The following is a 10,949-nucleotide window of genomic DNA, read 5'->3' as shown; positions in this document are numbered from 1 at the left end:
AAAGACAGTTTTTCAGAAAATGTCATACAATGCTTGTGATTCTTTTTAGTATAATCATAGTTTAGACACTTCTACATTGCTTGGGAGATTTCTGGGAAATTATACGTTGATCTTTTATGTACAAGGCTCATACCATGGAGTGTTGTACATATTGAAGGTTTGGTTAGATTGAATTATGTCCAGTAGGTCCAGTTGCTGAGACCTACAAGGAGTCTCTCTCTCTCTCTATATATATATGTTACCTATTATTAAACTTGTAAGAGCAAGCGTAAAGCCATATTCTGCTAGTAAATAAGAAATGTTCATTGGATAAATAGAATAGTTTGCAGTGAGAAAACTTTTTCATAGCAATTGTTAATGATAGATATATCAGCAATTTGAATGATAATTTCAGAACAGGACAGTAATTTTTCTAAATACAAGGTAAGAGTGGCAGTGAGATATTAGTTCATGAGTGCTGATTGGTCAATTAGAAGGGAAAATGAAGAGTGCCTGATGAGTTCACCCATTAACTGAATTGATTCATTCTTTTAATCAGTGTTGATTGCCTGCTATGTGCTAGATGTCCTGCTAGGCTCTTTCTGTTTGTTTGTTTGTTTGTTTGTTTGTTTGTGATGGAGCCTTGCTCTGTCACCCAGGCTGAAGTGCAGTGGCATGATCGCAGCTCACTGCAAACTCCACCTCTGGTTTCAAGAGATTCTCCTGCCTTAGCCTTCTGAGTAGCTGGGATTACAGGCACCTGCCACCATGCCGGGCTAATTTTTTTTTTTTTTTTTTTGTATTTTTAGTAGAGGGCTGGTTTCAAACTCCTGAACTCCAGTGATCCACCTACTTCTGCTCCCAAAGTGCTGGGATTACAGGCATGAGGTGCCCCACCAGGCCACTGATAGGCTCTTTCTATTTGGTGATTAATCAAACAGAGCCACTGCCACCCTAGTGTAAAGTCTGGTGTGTTTCGATTTGTGCATGCAAACAGTTCCAGAAGACAACTGACTGAAGACTAAAGGATTGCAGGTGACTGTACTTCACCCCAGCCAAACCAAAGATAACTTCCTAAATTTAATGAGACTATCACTTTCTGAACTTTTGGTGCTAGATGACTCTTCAGAGACGTGGATTTTGACCTTTTAAAATCTAAACAGGCTCTGTGGAATATTTATTAATTAAATATTCATTTTATAATCAACTGTGTTCTGACTTTGCCATATATAAGCCTCTGGACATTGACCAAGAAGATATGGAGTAAGCAGAGTGATAAAATTAAGATTCCTGGATATATAAAATTCTTTAAGTCCTTTCTGGTCCAAGAAGAACATTTTTGGCAGCCACAAACTCTGGAACTAAGCTCCTCTCAACTTCCCTAAGACTGGTTGCTATAAATGAGTTACAAAAGATTATTGAACTAACAATGAATACGAAGATGTGTGAAATTAAGAAATATTTATGATTAAGAAATATTCAATATCAGTTCATTTTCCTGTGGGCACTTTGTTCTGTCTTCTTTAAGATCTTTCATTTGCAGGCTGGGCGTGGTGGCTCCTGCCTGTAATCCCAGCACTTTGGGAGGCCGAGGTGGGCAGATCCCTGAAGGTCAGGTTCACATGGTGAAACCCCGTCTCTACTAACAGTACAAAAAAATTAGCCGGGCATGCTGGCGGGCACCTGTAATCCCAGCTACTTGGGAGGCGGAAGCAGGAGAATTGCTTGAACCTAGGAGGCAGAGGTTGCAGTGAGCCGAGATCGAGCCACTTCACTCCAGCCTGGGCAACAGAATGAGGACTCTGTGTCAAAAAAATAAAAAGAAAAAGAAATTTTTAAAAAATCTTTCATTTGTAGAAACAGGTACCTCTCCATAATACTCCTATTGACCACTGGCTCAATATAATAACATATATTGCTTCCTGCTTCTCCCTCTCCTTCTTCTCTTTAGGGAGGAAATATCATATATTGTCTCTAAACCAACTTCTCTCTTATATTCACCCAAATCTAGGTGGCAAATTAAAGAAAAATGTAGCTGTTTCTATTCAAGATTTTGAGATGAAGATGACATAATCTATTTCAATGGTGATTAAACTTTTTGGTTTTGGGACCCTTTACTCTTTTTTTTTTTTCAGACAGAGTCTCACTCTGTTGCCCAGGCTGGAGTGCAATGGCACAGTCTCGGCTCACTGCAATCTCCGCTTCTTGGGTACAAGCGATCCTCCTGCCTCAGCCTCCTGAGTAGCTGGGATTACAGGCACCCACCACCACGCCCAGCTAATTTTTGTATTTTTTAAATAGAGACGGTGTTTCACCATGTTGGCCAGGCTGGTCTTGACCTCCTGACCTCATGATCCGCTCGCCTTGACCTCCCAAAGTGCTGGGATTACAGGCATGAGTCACTGCACCCTCCTGGGACACTTTACTCTTAGAAGCTTTTGAGGTCCCTAAATTGTTTAGAACCCCAAAGAACATTGTTTTGTGTACGACATCTATATGTATTAGGAATTAAAGCTAAGTAATATTTAATATACTTAACTCATTAAAAATAACCCAGTAGCAAATCTATTACATGTTAACATAAAATGAAATGTTTTGAAAAATATCTTCTCCAAAACAACAACAACAAAAAAGAAATTGTGAAGATACTACGTTATTCTCTTCAAGGTGTAACTTAATAGAAGGCAGCTGTGTTCTCCTATCATCATCTGAATTCGATCTGCTGTGGTATTTTGACTGAGGTATAATGAAGAAAAGCTGGCTTCACATAGTTATGTAGTTGGAAAAGGGAAGCTCTCACAGATCCACGGAGAGTTTGGTAGAGCCTGAGGATCCTCCGACTACACTTCCAAGAACTGCTGAGCTGATTTAAATAGGAATGGAGATACTAAATAAGAATCTTGGAACGGCTAGCGGAACCACACCCCACTGCAGCACTGGCTGGAGAAGAAGGCAGCTGCCACCTTTAATGTGAGTTACTTTTACCTCTGCAGGCAGGAACCTGCAACCACACCACATGGGCCCCAGAACCCCTGTCTTCCAACGACTTCCTTTTCACCACATTTAACCCATATCTGAGTGACTGTCTTATGCAGATATATCAGCTTGATGGACACTAAAGTCAGATGGTTGCACTCTAGCAGAGGCTGGAAGGTGTGCTTTTACTGAACTCTGTGGGTAACACAGACTTCACACAGAGGAATGATCAGATATAGAGATGGTGTTCAAAAGATTTTAGATACAAATGTTACTTGTCCATTACCATCATCTAAGAAAACTAGTTGAGAATCACTTTCATTGGGGCATACAATATGGATGGGTAAAATATATAAAATGTATTGCAGAAATGTAAAAATAAGATTTAAATAATCCCAGGCCGGGCACAGTGGTTCATGCCTGTAATCCCAATACTTTGGGAGGTCAAGGTGGGTAGATCACGAGGTCGGGAGTTCAAAACCAGCCTGACCAACATGGTGAAACCCCATCGCTACTAAAAATACAAAAATTAGCCAGGCGTGGTGGCACACACCTGTAATCCCAGCTACTTAGTGGGCTGTGGCAGGAGAATCACTTGAACCAGGAAGGCGGAGGTTACATCATGACCCTGTACTCAGCCTGGGTGACAGAACGAGAGACTCTGTCTCAAAAAGTAAAATAAAAAAATCCCTAAAGCATGTTCAATGTCCATTCCTGTTCCTTTGAAGAATACTTCCGTAGAGATTAGGCTTTGAGCCTGTAATTTATTTTTGTGCCTTACATGTTAAGCACGCTCTGAATGAAGAGACCACCTAAACCAGGCTTTGTGTGAGCAACAAGGCTGTTTATTCACTTGGGTGCGAGCAAGCTGAGTCTGAAAAGAGAGTCAGCAGAGGATGGTGGGATAGGAGCTGGTTTTATAGGTTTGGGGTAGGCAGTGGAAAGTTACAGTTCAGAGTGGTTTTTGCAAGTCGGGGTGTCACAGGGTCTGATGTCACAAGGTTGGCTTATCAGTTGAGGCAGGAACAATGGCAGAATGTTGCAAAGTCAGTTAATTAGGCACTGCAGGAGCTAGCTATTCTTCTTTTGCGGTTTTCCTATTACCTCAGACTTTCTGACTCCAGGAGGTCATCTAGAGGTGTATGTGCAGGTCACAGGGGTCACCATTGCTTGACAACAGTGCTGCCATCTTTAGGGAACCTAACATTACATATCGTTGGTTAATGAATATGCAAATTACTTAATAGTCAATAACTTATTAATGTTACTTAAGATTCTGTAACAACCTATATTCTTTTAGATTTAAGGTTTATATATATTTAGGCCATGTATTTCTAACTTGGTTTTACCAAGTGGAATCTTGTCTGATGCCTTGAAACCACAAATACTCCTAATTAGCTGTTGCTTGTAAAAAGGAAACATGGACAGATTGAGAATGGAGTTTGTTATTGATGCAGGTGTGACAAGGAGATGAAAAACAAAGAGCTTTTAGAAGCAACTTATAATATTGGAAGTTGAAAACATGCACAAGGGAAAAACTAGGAATGTGTTTTTGCAAGGCTTGTCTTTTTGTAGCCTCTCTGGAAAGATTTGAATTTATAAACAGATGTTGTAGACTGTGGCCTGTTACATTGTATTTTCCTTAGCAGAAGAGATCACTGTATTCAAATTGGCATCTGAAAGTTCAATGGGATATAAAATTTGGATTCTTTGCCAGAGGATTTTTATATTTTGTCTCATCCTGAAGTCAATGACTCACCTAGATTCCTTTATTTATTTATTTATTTATTTATTTATTTATTGCTTTTTAGGTTTTGGGGTACATGTGAAAAACATGCAAGGTTGTTGCATAGGTGCATATGTGGCAGTGTGATTTGCTGCCTTCCTCCCCTTCACCCATATCTGGCATTTCTCCCCATGCTATCCCTCCCCAATTCCTCACCCCCCCGCTGTCCCCCCCACTCCCCCACAACAGACCCCCATGTATAGTGCTCCCCTCCCTGTGTCCATGTGTTCTCCTTGTTCAACACCCGCCTATGAGTGAGAACATGTGGTGTTTGATTTTGTGTTCTTGTGTCAGTTTGCTGAGAATGATGGTTTCCAGGTTCATCCATGTCCCTACAAAGGACGCGAACTCCTCGTTTTTAATGACTGCATAATATTCCATGGTGTATATGTGCCACCTTTTTCCTGTCCAGTCTATCATCGATGGGCATTTGGGTTGGTTCCAGGTCTTTGCTATTGTAAACTGTGCTGCTATGAACATTCGTGTGCATGTGTCCTTATAGTAGAACGATTTATAATCCTTTGGATATATGCCCAGTAATGGGATTGCTGGGTCAAATGGAATTTCTATTTCTAGGTCCTTGAGGAATCGCCACACTGTTTTCCACAATGGTTGAACTAATTTACACTCCCACCAACAGTGTAAAAGTGTTCCTATTTCTCCACATCCTCTCCAGCATCTGTTGTCTCCAGATTTTTTAATGATTGCCATTCTAACTGGTGTGAGATGGTATCTCAATGTAGTTTTGATTTGCATTTCTCTAATGGCCAGTGATGATGAGCATTTTTTCATATGCTTGTTGGCCTCATGTATGTCTTCTTTTGTAAAGTATCTGTTCATATCCTTCGCCCACTTTTGAATGGGCTTGTTTGTTTTTTTCTTGTAAATCTTTTTTAGCTCGTTGTAAATTCTGGATATCAGCCCTTTGTCAGATGGGTAGGCTGCAAAAATTTTTTCCCATTCTGTTGGTTGCCGATTCACTCTATTGACTGTTTCTTTTGCTGTGCAGAAGCTGTGGAGTTTGATTAGGTCCCATTTGTCTATTTTGGCTTTTGTTGCCAATAGATTCCTTATTTTTAAAAGTGCTGATAGTTATCCCTCATTTTCATTCTGCTGCTCAGAAATGTCAGGATTTCTGAGTAGATTGTCTCATATCAAAGCTGAGCCCTTGATTATATGAGCCACAGCCCTCTATCATCCTCCATACCTACCTACTAAATGATTCAACTAGGCAGAACAATCCAAATATTTTTATTGCCCAGTTTTATATAGGTTAATGCTGACTAGAATGTCCCCTTTCTTTCTCTACCAACACATATCTCTTCTCTCCTCTTTCAGTTTTTTCTGGAATAAGGATAGGTATAAATTAGATACATAAAGTGCCTTTTTTTTACTTCAAAAAAGAAAAAAAAAGTATGACTCATGTCATACATTTAATGTTCTTCCAGCTAATTACTCCTGACTATGATGGTTAATTTTAGGTATCAACTTGACTAAGTTAAGGAATGCCTAGATAGTGGGTAAAACGTTATTTCTGGCTGTGTCTGTGAGGGTGTTTCCTGAAGCAATTAGCATTTGAATCAATAGGCTGAATTAAGAAGATCGCCCTCACCAATGTGGGCGTATATCATCATCCAACTGTTGAGGGCCTAGACAAGACACAGGAGAGAAAGGATGGATTTGCTGCCTCTTGTGGATCTGGGACATCCATCTTCTCCCGCCCTCAGACATCAGAGCTCTGGGTCTCAGGCCTCTGGACTCTGGCACTTGCACCAGTGGCCTCCCAGCTTTTCAGGCCTTCAAACTCAGAATTGTATCACCAGCTTCTCTCGTTCTCCTGTTTACAAATGGCATATGTGGTACTTCTTGGCTTCTATAATTTGTGAGCCAATTCCTATAATAAAGCACCTCTTATAGATTATATCTATCCTATTGGTTCTGTTTCTCTGGAGCACTCTAATACACTGACCATGCCTGGTCATCCTGTCACTGCAGCAACCCCTTATCCCTCATGTAGATGTCAGGGCTGGCATGCAGAACACTTCCTTTCCACACATCTGACTTTGCTCTCCATTCTAACCTTTTGGGGAGCATTTTCATTCTGAAGGGGTTAGAATGCGAGAAATTATGTTTCTAGTGAGTTACGTGTGCAAATTGTGTTCTGCCAATAGATGCACTTACTATGATTTGAAAGGGAATGTGAGGGAAGGTCACCTTCCCACTGCTGGCTTTTCTGGCTGGCCGGCACAGTTGTGGAGACTTTGAATTTCCCTGCAGCAACAAGCCAGTGTCTAGTTACTAGTCTTACAGGGATAGTCATTTCCTTGATTAGGCTACATTACATGGCAAAGGTGATGGGATAGTCACTCCAGGGATGATGTTACCTTTTTTCCTTTTGAGACGAAGTTTCACTTTTGTTGCCCAAGCTGGAGTGCAATGGCACGATCTTGGCTCACCGCAAGCTCTGCCTCCCAGTTTCAAGCAATTCTCCTGCCTTAGCCTCCTGAGTAACTGGGATTACAGGCATGCACCACCATGCCTGGCTAATTTTTTGTATTTTTTGTAGAGACAGGGTTTCTTCATATTAGTCAGGCTGGTCTTGAACTCCCGACCTCAGGTGATTCCCCCCCACCTCAGTTTACAAAGTGCTGGGATTACAGGTGTGAGCCACCGTGCCCGGCCCATGTTACCTTTTATAAGACTCTGCTGTAGCCAACTGGAGGCAGATTTTCCTGCTGCCTTTGAAGGAGTAAACTGCCATCTTGTGAGAGCACCATTGGCTGGGACCTGAGGGTGGCGTGTAAGAGCTGAAAATGATCTGTAGCTGATAGCCAGCAAGAAAACAAGGACCTCAGTCCTACCCGCTTAAGACTCTGAATTTTGCCAGCCATCTAAATGAGGTTCAGAGAGGACTCCAAACCTCAGGTGAGGTCCCAGCCCTGTTCAACACTTTGATTTCAGCCTAGTAAGACCCTGAGCAGAAAACCGTAATAACTGATTCCCAGTCTTCTGACCTGTGGAAAAGAAACCGTGAACTAATAAACATATGCTGTGCTAAGCCACTACATCTGTGGTAACTTCTTAGACAACTGTAGAAAAGTGTTACAGTATTCAAGTTGCTATTACTAGGATGTTGACCTCCAAAGCAATGACTGAGCAGGCTTTAAGGACCTTGTCCTTTCTTGTAATTTGGGTAACTGGATCCTTATTCTGATTATTTATACACAAAATCCCTCTAAGATTTATTCTGCTAAACTCTTGCCATTGCCTCTCTCAAGAGACATGAAGCCCTACCACCTACAGACATTCTTCCTTATGCCAATTTCCTGTTGATCAACAAAATAGTTACTGCTCTTGGATTCCTTCTTGCCTACATAAACTATACTGCTCTTGTTACTTTATAGTGGGTCTTCTTTCCCTGTGAGCTATGAGCCCCATATGTGTGACTTAACACCTACTACTTACTGTGATAACATTTATATAATATAATATATAATATATCTATAATATAATATGTAATATATATGTATAGTGTTAGGCCTGCTAGACTGAACTTACTTCAACTGCATACAGCCTGATCATTGTCACCACCCAGAAGGTAGATGTGTTTCCTTCTCAAACAATCCCCCCTGATAATAGTTATGTAGTTCAACATTCTGGAATTGGGCTCAGAATACTAGAAATAGGCCAATTAGGCCTTTTGAGTGATATAGAATAATTAATCCTATTCAAAGTCATTCAAAAAACATCTATAATGCTATGTGAGTTTTTTGGTTTTTTTTTTTTTCTTCTGAGATGGAGTTTCGCTCTTGTCACCCAGGCTGGAGTGCAATGGCGCGATCTCAGCTTACCGCAACCTCCGCCTCCTGGGTTCAAGCAATTCTCCTGCCTCAACCTCCCGAGTAGCTGGGACTACAGGCGTGCGCCATCATGCCCAGCTAATTTTTGTATTTTTAGTAGAGACGAGGTTTCACCTTGTTGATCAGGACGGTCTCGATCTCTAGACCTCGTGATCCACCCACCTCGGCCTCCCAAAGTGCTGGGATTATAGGCGTGAGCCACTGCGCCTGGGCTGTTTTGTTTTTTTGAGATAGAGTCTTGCTCTGTCACCCAGGCTGGAGTGCAATGGCATGATCTTGACTCACTGCAACCTCTGCCTCCCAGATTCAAGCAATTCTCCTGCCTCAGCCTCCCGAGTAGCTGGGATTACAGGTGCCTGTCACCATGCCCAGCTAATTTTTGTATTTTTTAGTAGAGATGGGGTTTTACCGTGTTGGTCAGACTGGTCTTGAACCCCTGACCTCAGGTTCCCCACCTTGGCCTCACAAAGTGCTGGGCTTACAGGAGTGAGCCACCATGCCCGGCCCACTATTTGTTTTAATTTAGAAAATATGAGAAGAATTTTTAAGACTTTAAATTGCTATAAAATGTGTTATACTAAATTCTTTTAGATATTTATTAGATAAAATGCACTATTTTTCAAAATCACTCAAAATACTAAAAGATTTGGACTCTCCTAAGATTTCTAATATCAATATAAGAAAGCTAGCAAAAAGTTCCACCTTGAAGTGCAGAGGGCAAGTGATGATTGACAGAGGTGGGAGGTGTTTGAGAAAGATGAGGCTGGGAGAGGTCAAGCTAATTGATGTGGTTTGGATTTGTGTCCCTGCCCAAATCTCATGTTGAATTGTAATCCCCAGTGTTGGAAGAGAGTCTTGGTAGAAGTAACTGGATCATAGGGGTAGACTTCCTCCTTGCTGTTCCTTGTGATAGTGAGTGAGTTCTCGAGGGACCTGTTTGTTTAAGTGTGTAGGAGGAGAGAGGATCATCATGATGGATGGGAGGCAAGACTAGGTTGCAGCTCTGGACACAGCAGTGTGCAGAGGCTCACATTGTGAATTTAAGCTCCAGATCAACTACAAGAACAAACCAGCAATCCCCAGAGGACCCATAGACCCTCTGAAGGAAGCAAACTGCCCTTGCAGGACCCAGGAGACACCCCAAATACTGTGAGTGCCCCAACTCTGGAAGTGGGAAAGCGAGACCCTCATTTCCCAAACACACACCCCCTACTGGAGAAACTGAAGGTCTGTTTGCAAGAGGTTTCTGACCTTACCTGGTGCTGAGTCAATTTAGAGAGCCAAGCAAAATATAGTAGTAGAGGAAGGAGCAGAAAGGCCCTGGGAGTTTGCTGGGTCCCCAAGCAGCCCATTCCTGCCTGGCACCACAGGGATGCATCAGGAGGGTGGCCAGAGGAGCAAGGGGTAACACTCCACAGGGAGAAGGAAAGCTCTAGCTGAACTTTGTAATAGTTTGAATGGATATGAAACCTCTTGGCCAAAACCTGGGGGAGGGCACAAATCTGGTGTGCAGACTACACAGGTCAGGAAAGAACAAAGCTCTTTTCTTTTTTCTTTTTTGAGACAGAGTCTTGCTCTGTCGCCAGGCGCCAGGCTGGAGTGCAGTGACACAATCTCGGCTCACTGCAATCTCTGCCTCCTGGGTTCAAGCAATTCTGCCTCAGCCTCCCATGTAGCTGGAATTACAGGTATGTACCACCACGCCCAGCTAATTTTTCTATTTTTTAGTAGAGATCTCTTGACCTCATGATCTGCCTGCCTGGCCTCCCAAAGTGCTGGGATTACAGGCGTGAGCGACCACGCCCAGCCCCAAGCTCTTTTCTTTCACAGCTGGGAAGTGGGCCTGGGGTAAGTTTCTATGCCCATTTTGCCCACTACCTGGTAACAGACTCAGGGCTGTTGGGGGGGGCATGATGGATATGAGATCCACCCTTCAATTTGTGTGGGAGCTGGGTAAGGACTGTGACTGCTGGCTTTCCCCCATATCCCTGACAACCTGCATGACTCAGCACAGGCAGCCATAATCTTCCTAGGTACACAACTTCAGTGACCTGGGAATCTCACCCCCATCCCCAACAGCAGCAAGACTCATCCGAGGAGAGTCTGAGCTCAGACATGCCTACCCCTGCCCCCACCTGATGGACCTTCCCTACTCACCCTGGTAGCTGAAGACAAAGGGCGTATAATCTTGGGAGTTCTAGGGCCCTGCTTAACCACCAGTACCTCTCCATACAACCACAGCTGGTGCTCTCTGGAAAGTACCACCTCCTGGCAGGAGGCCAACCAGCACAAAAATAGAGCATTAAAGCACCAAAGTAGCTAGGTGTGGTGGCTCACACCTGTAATCT

Source organism: Aotus nancymaae, unplaced genomic scaffold (genome assembly GCF_030222135.1).
Source record: "Aotus nancymaae isolate 86718 unplaced genomic scaffold, 86718_ANA_hifiasm-v0.15.2.pri h1tg000040l, whole genome shotgun sequence".
NCBI classification, from domain to species: Eukaryota; Metazoa; Chordata; class Mammalia; order Primates; family Aotidae; genus Aotus; species Aotus nancymaae.
This window is presented reverse-complemented; position numbering follows the sequence as displayed.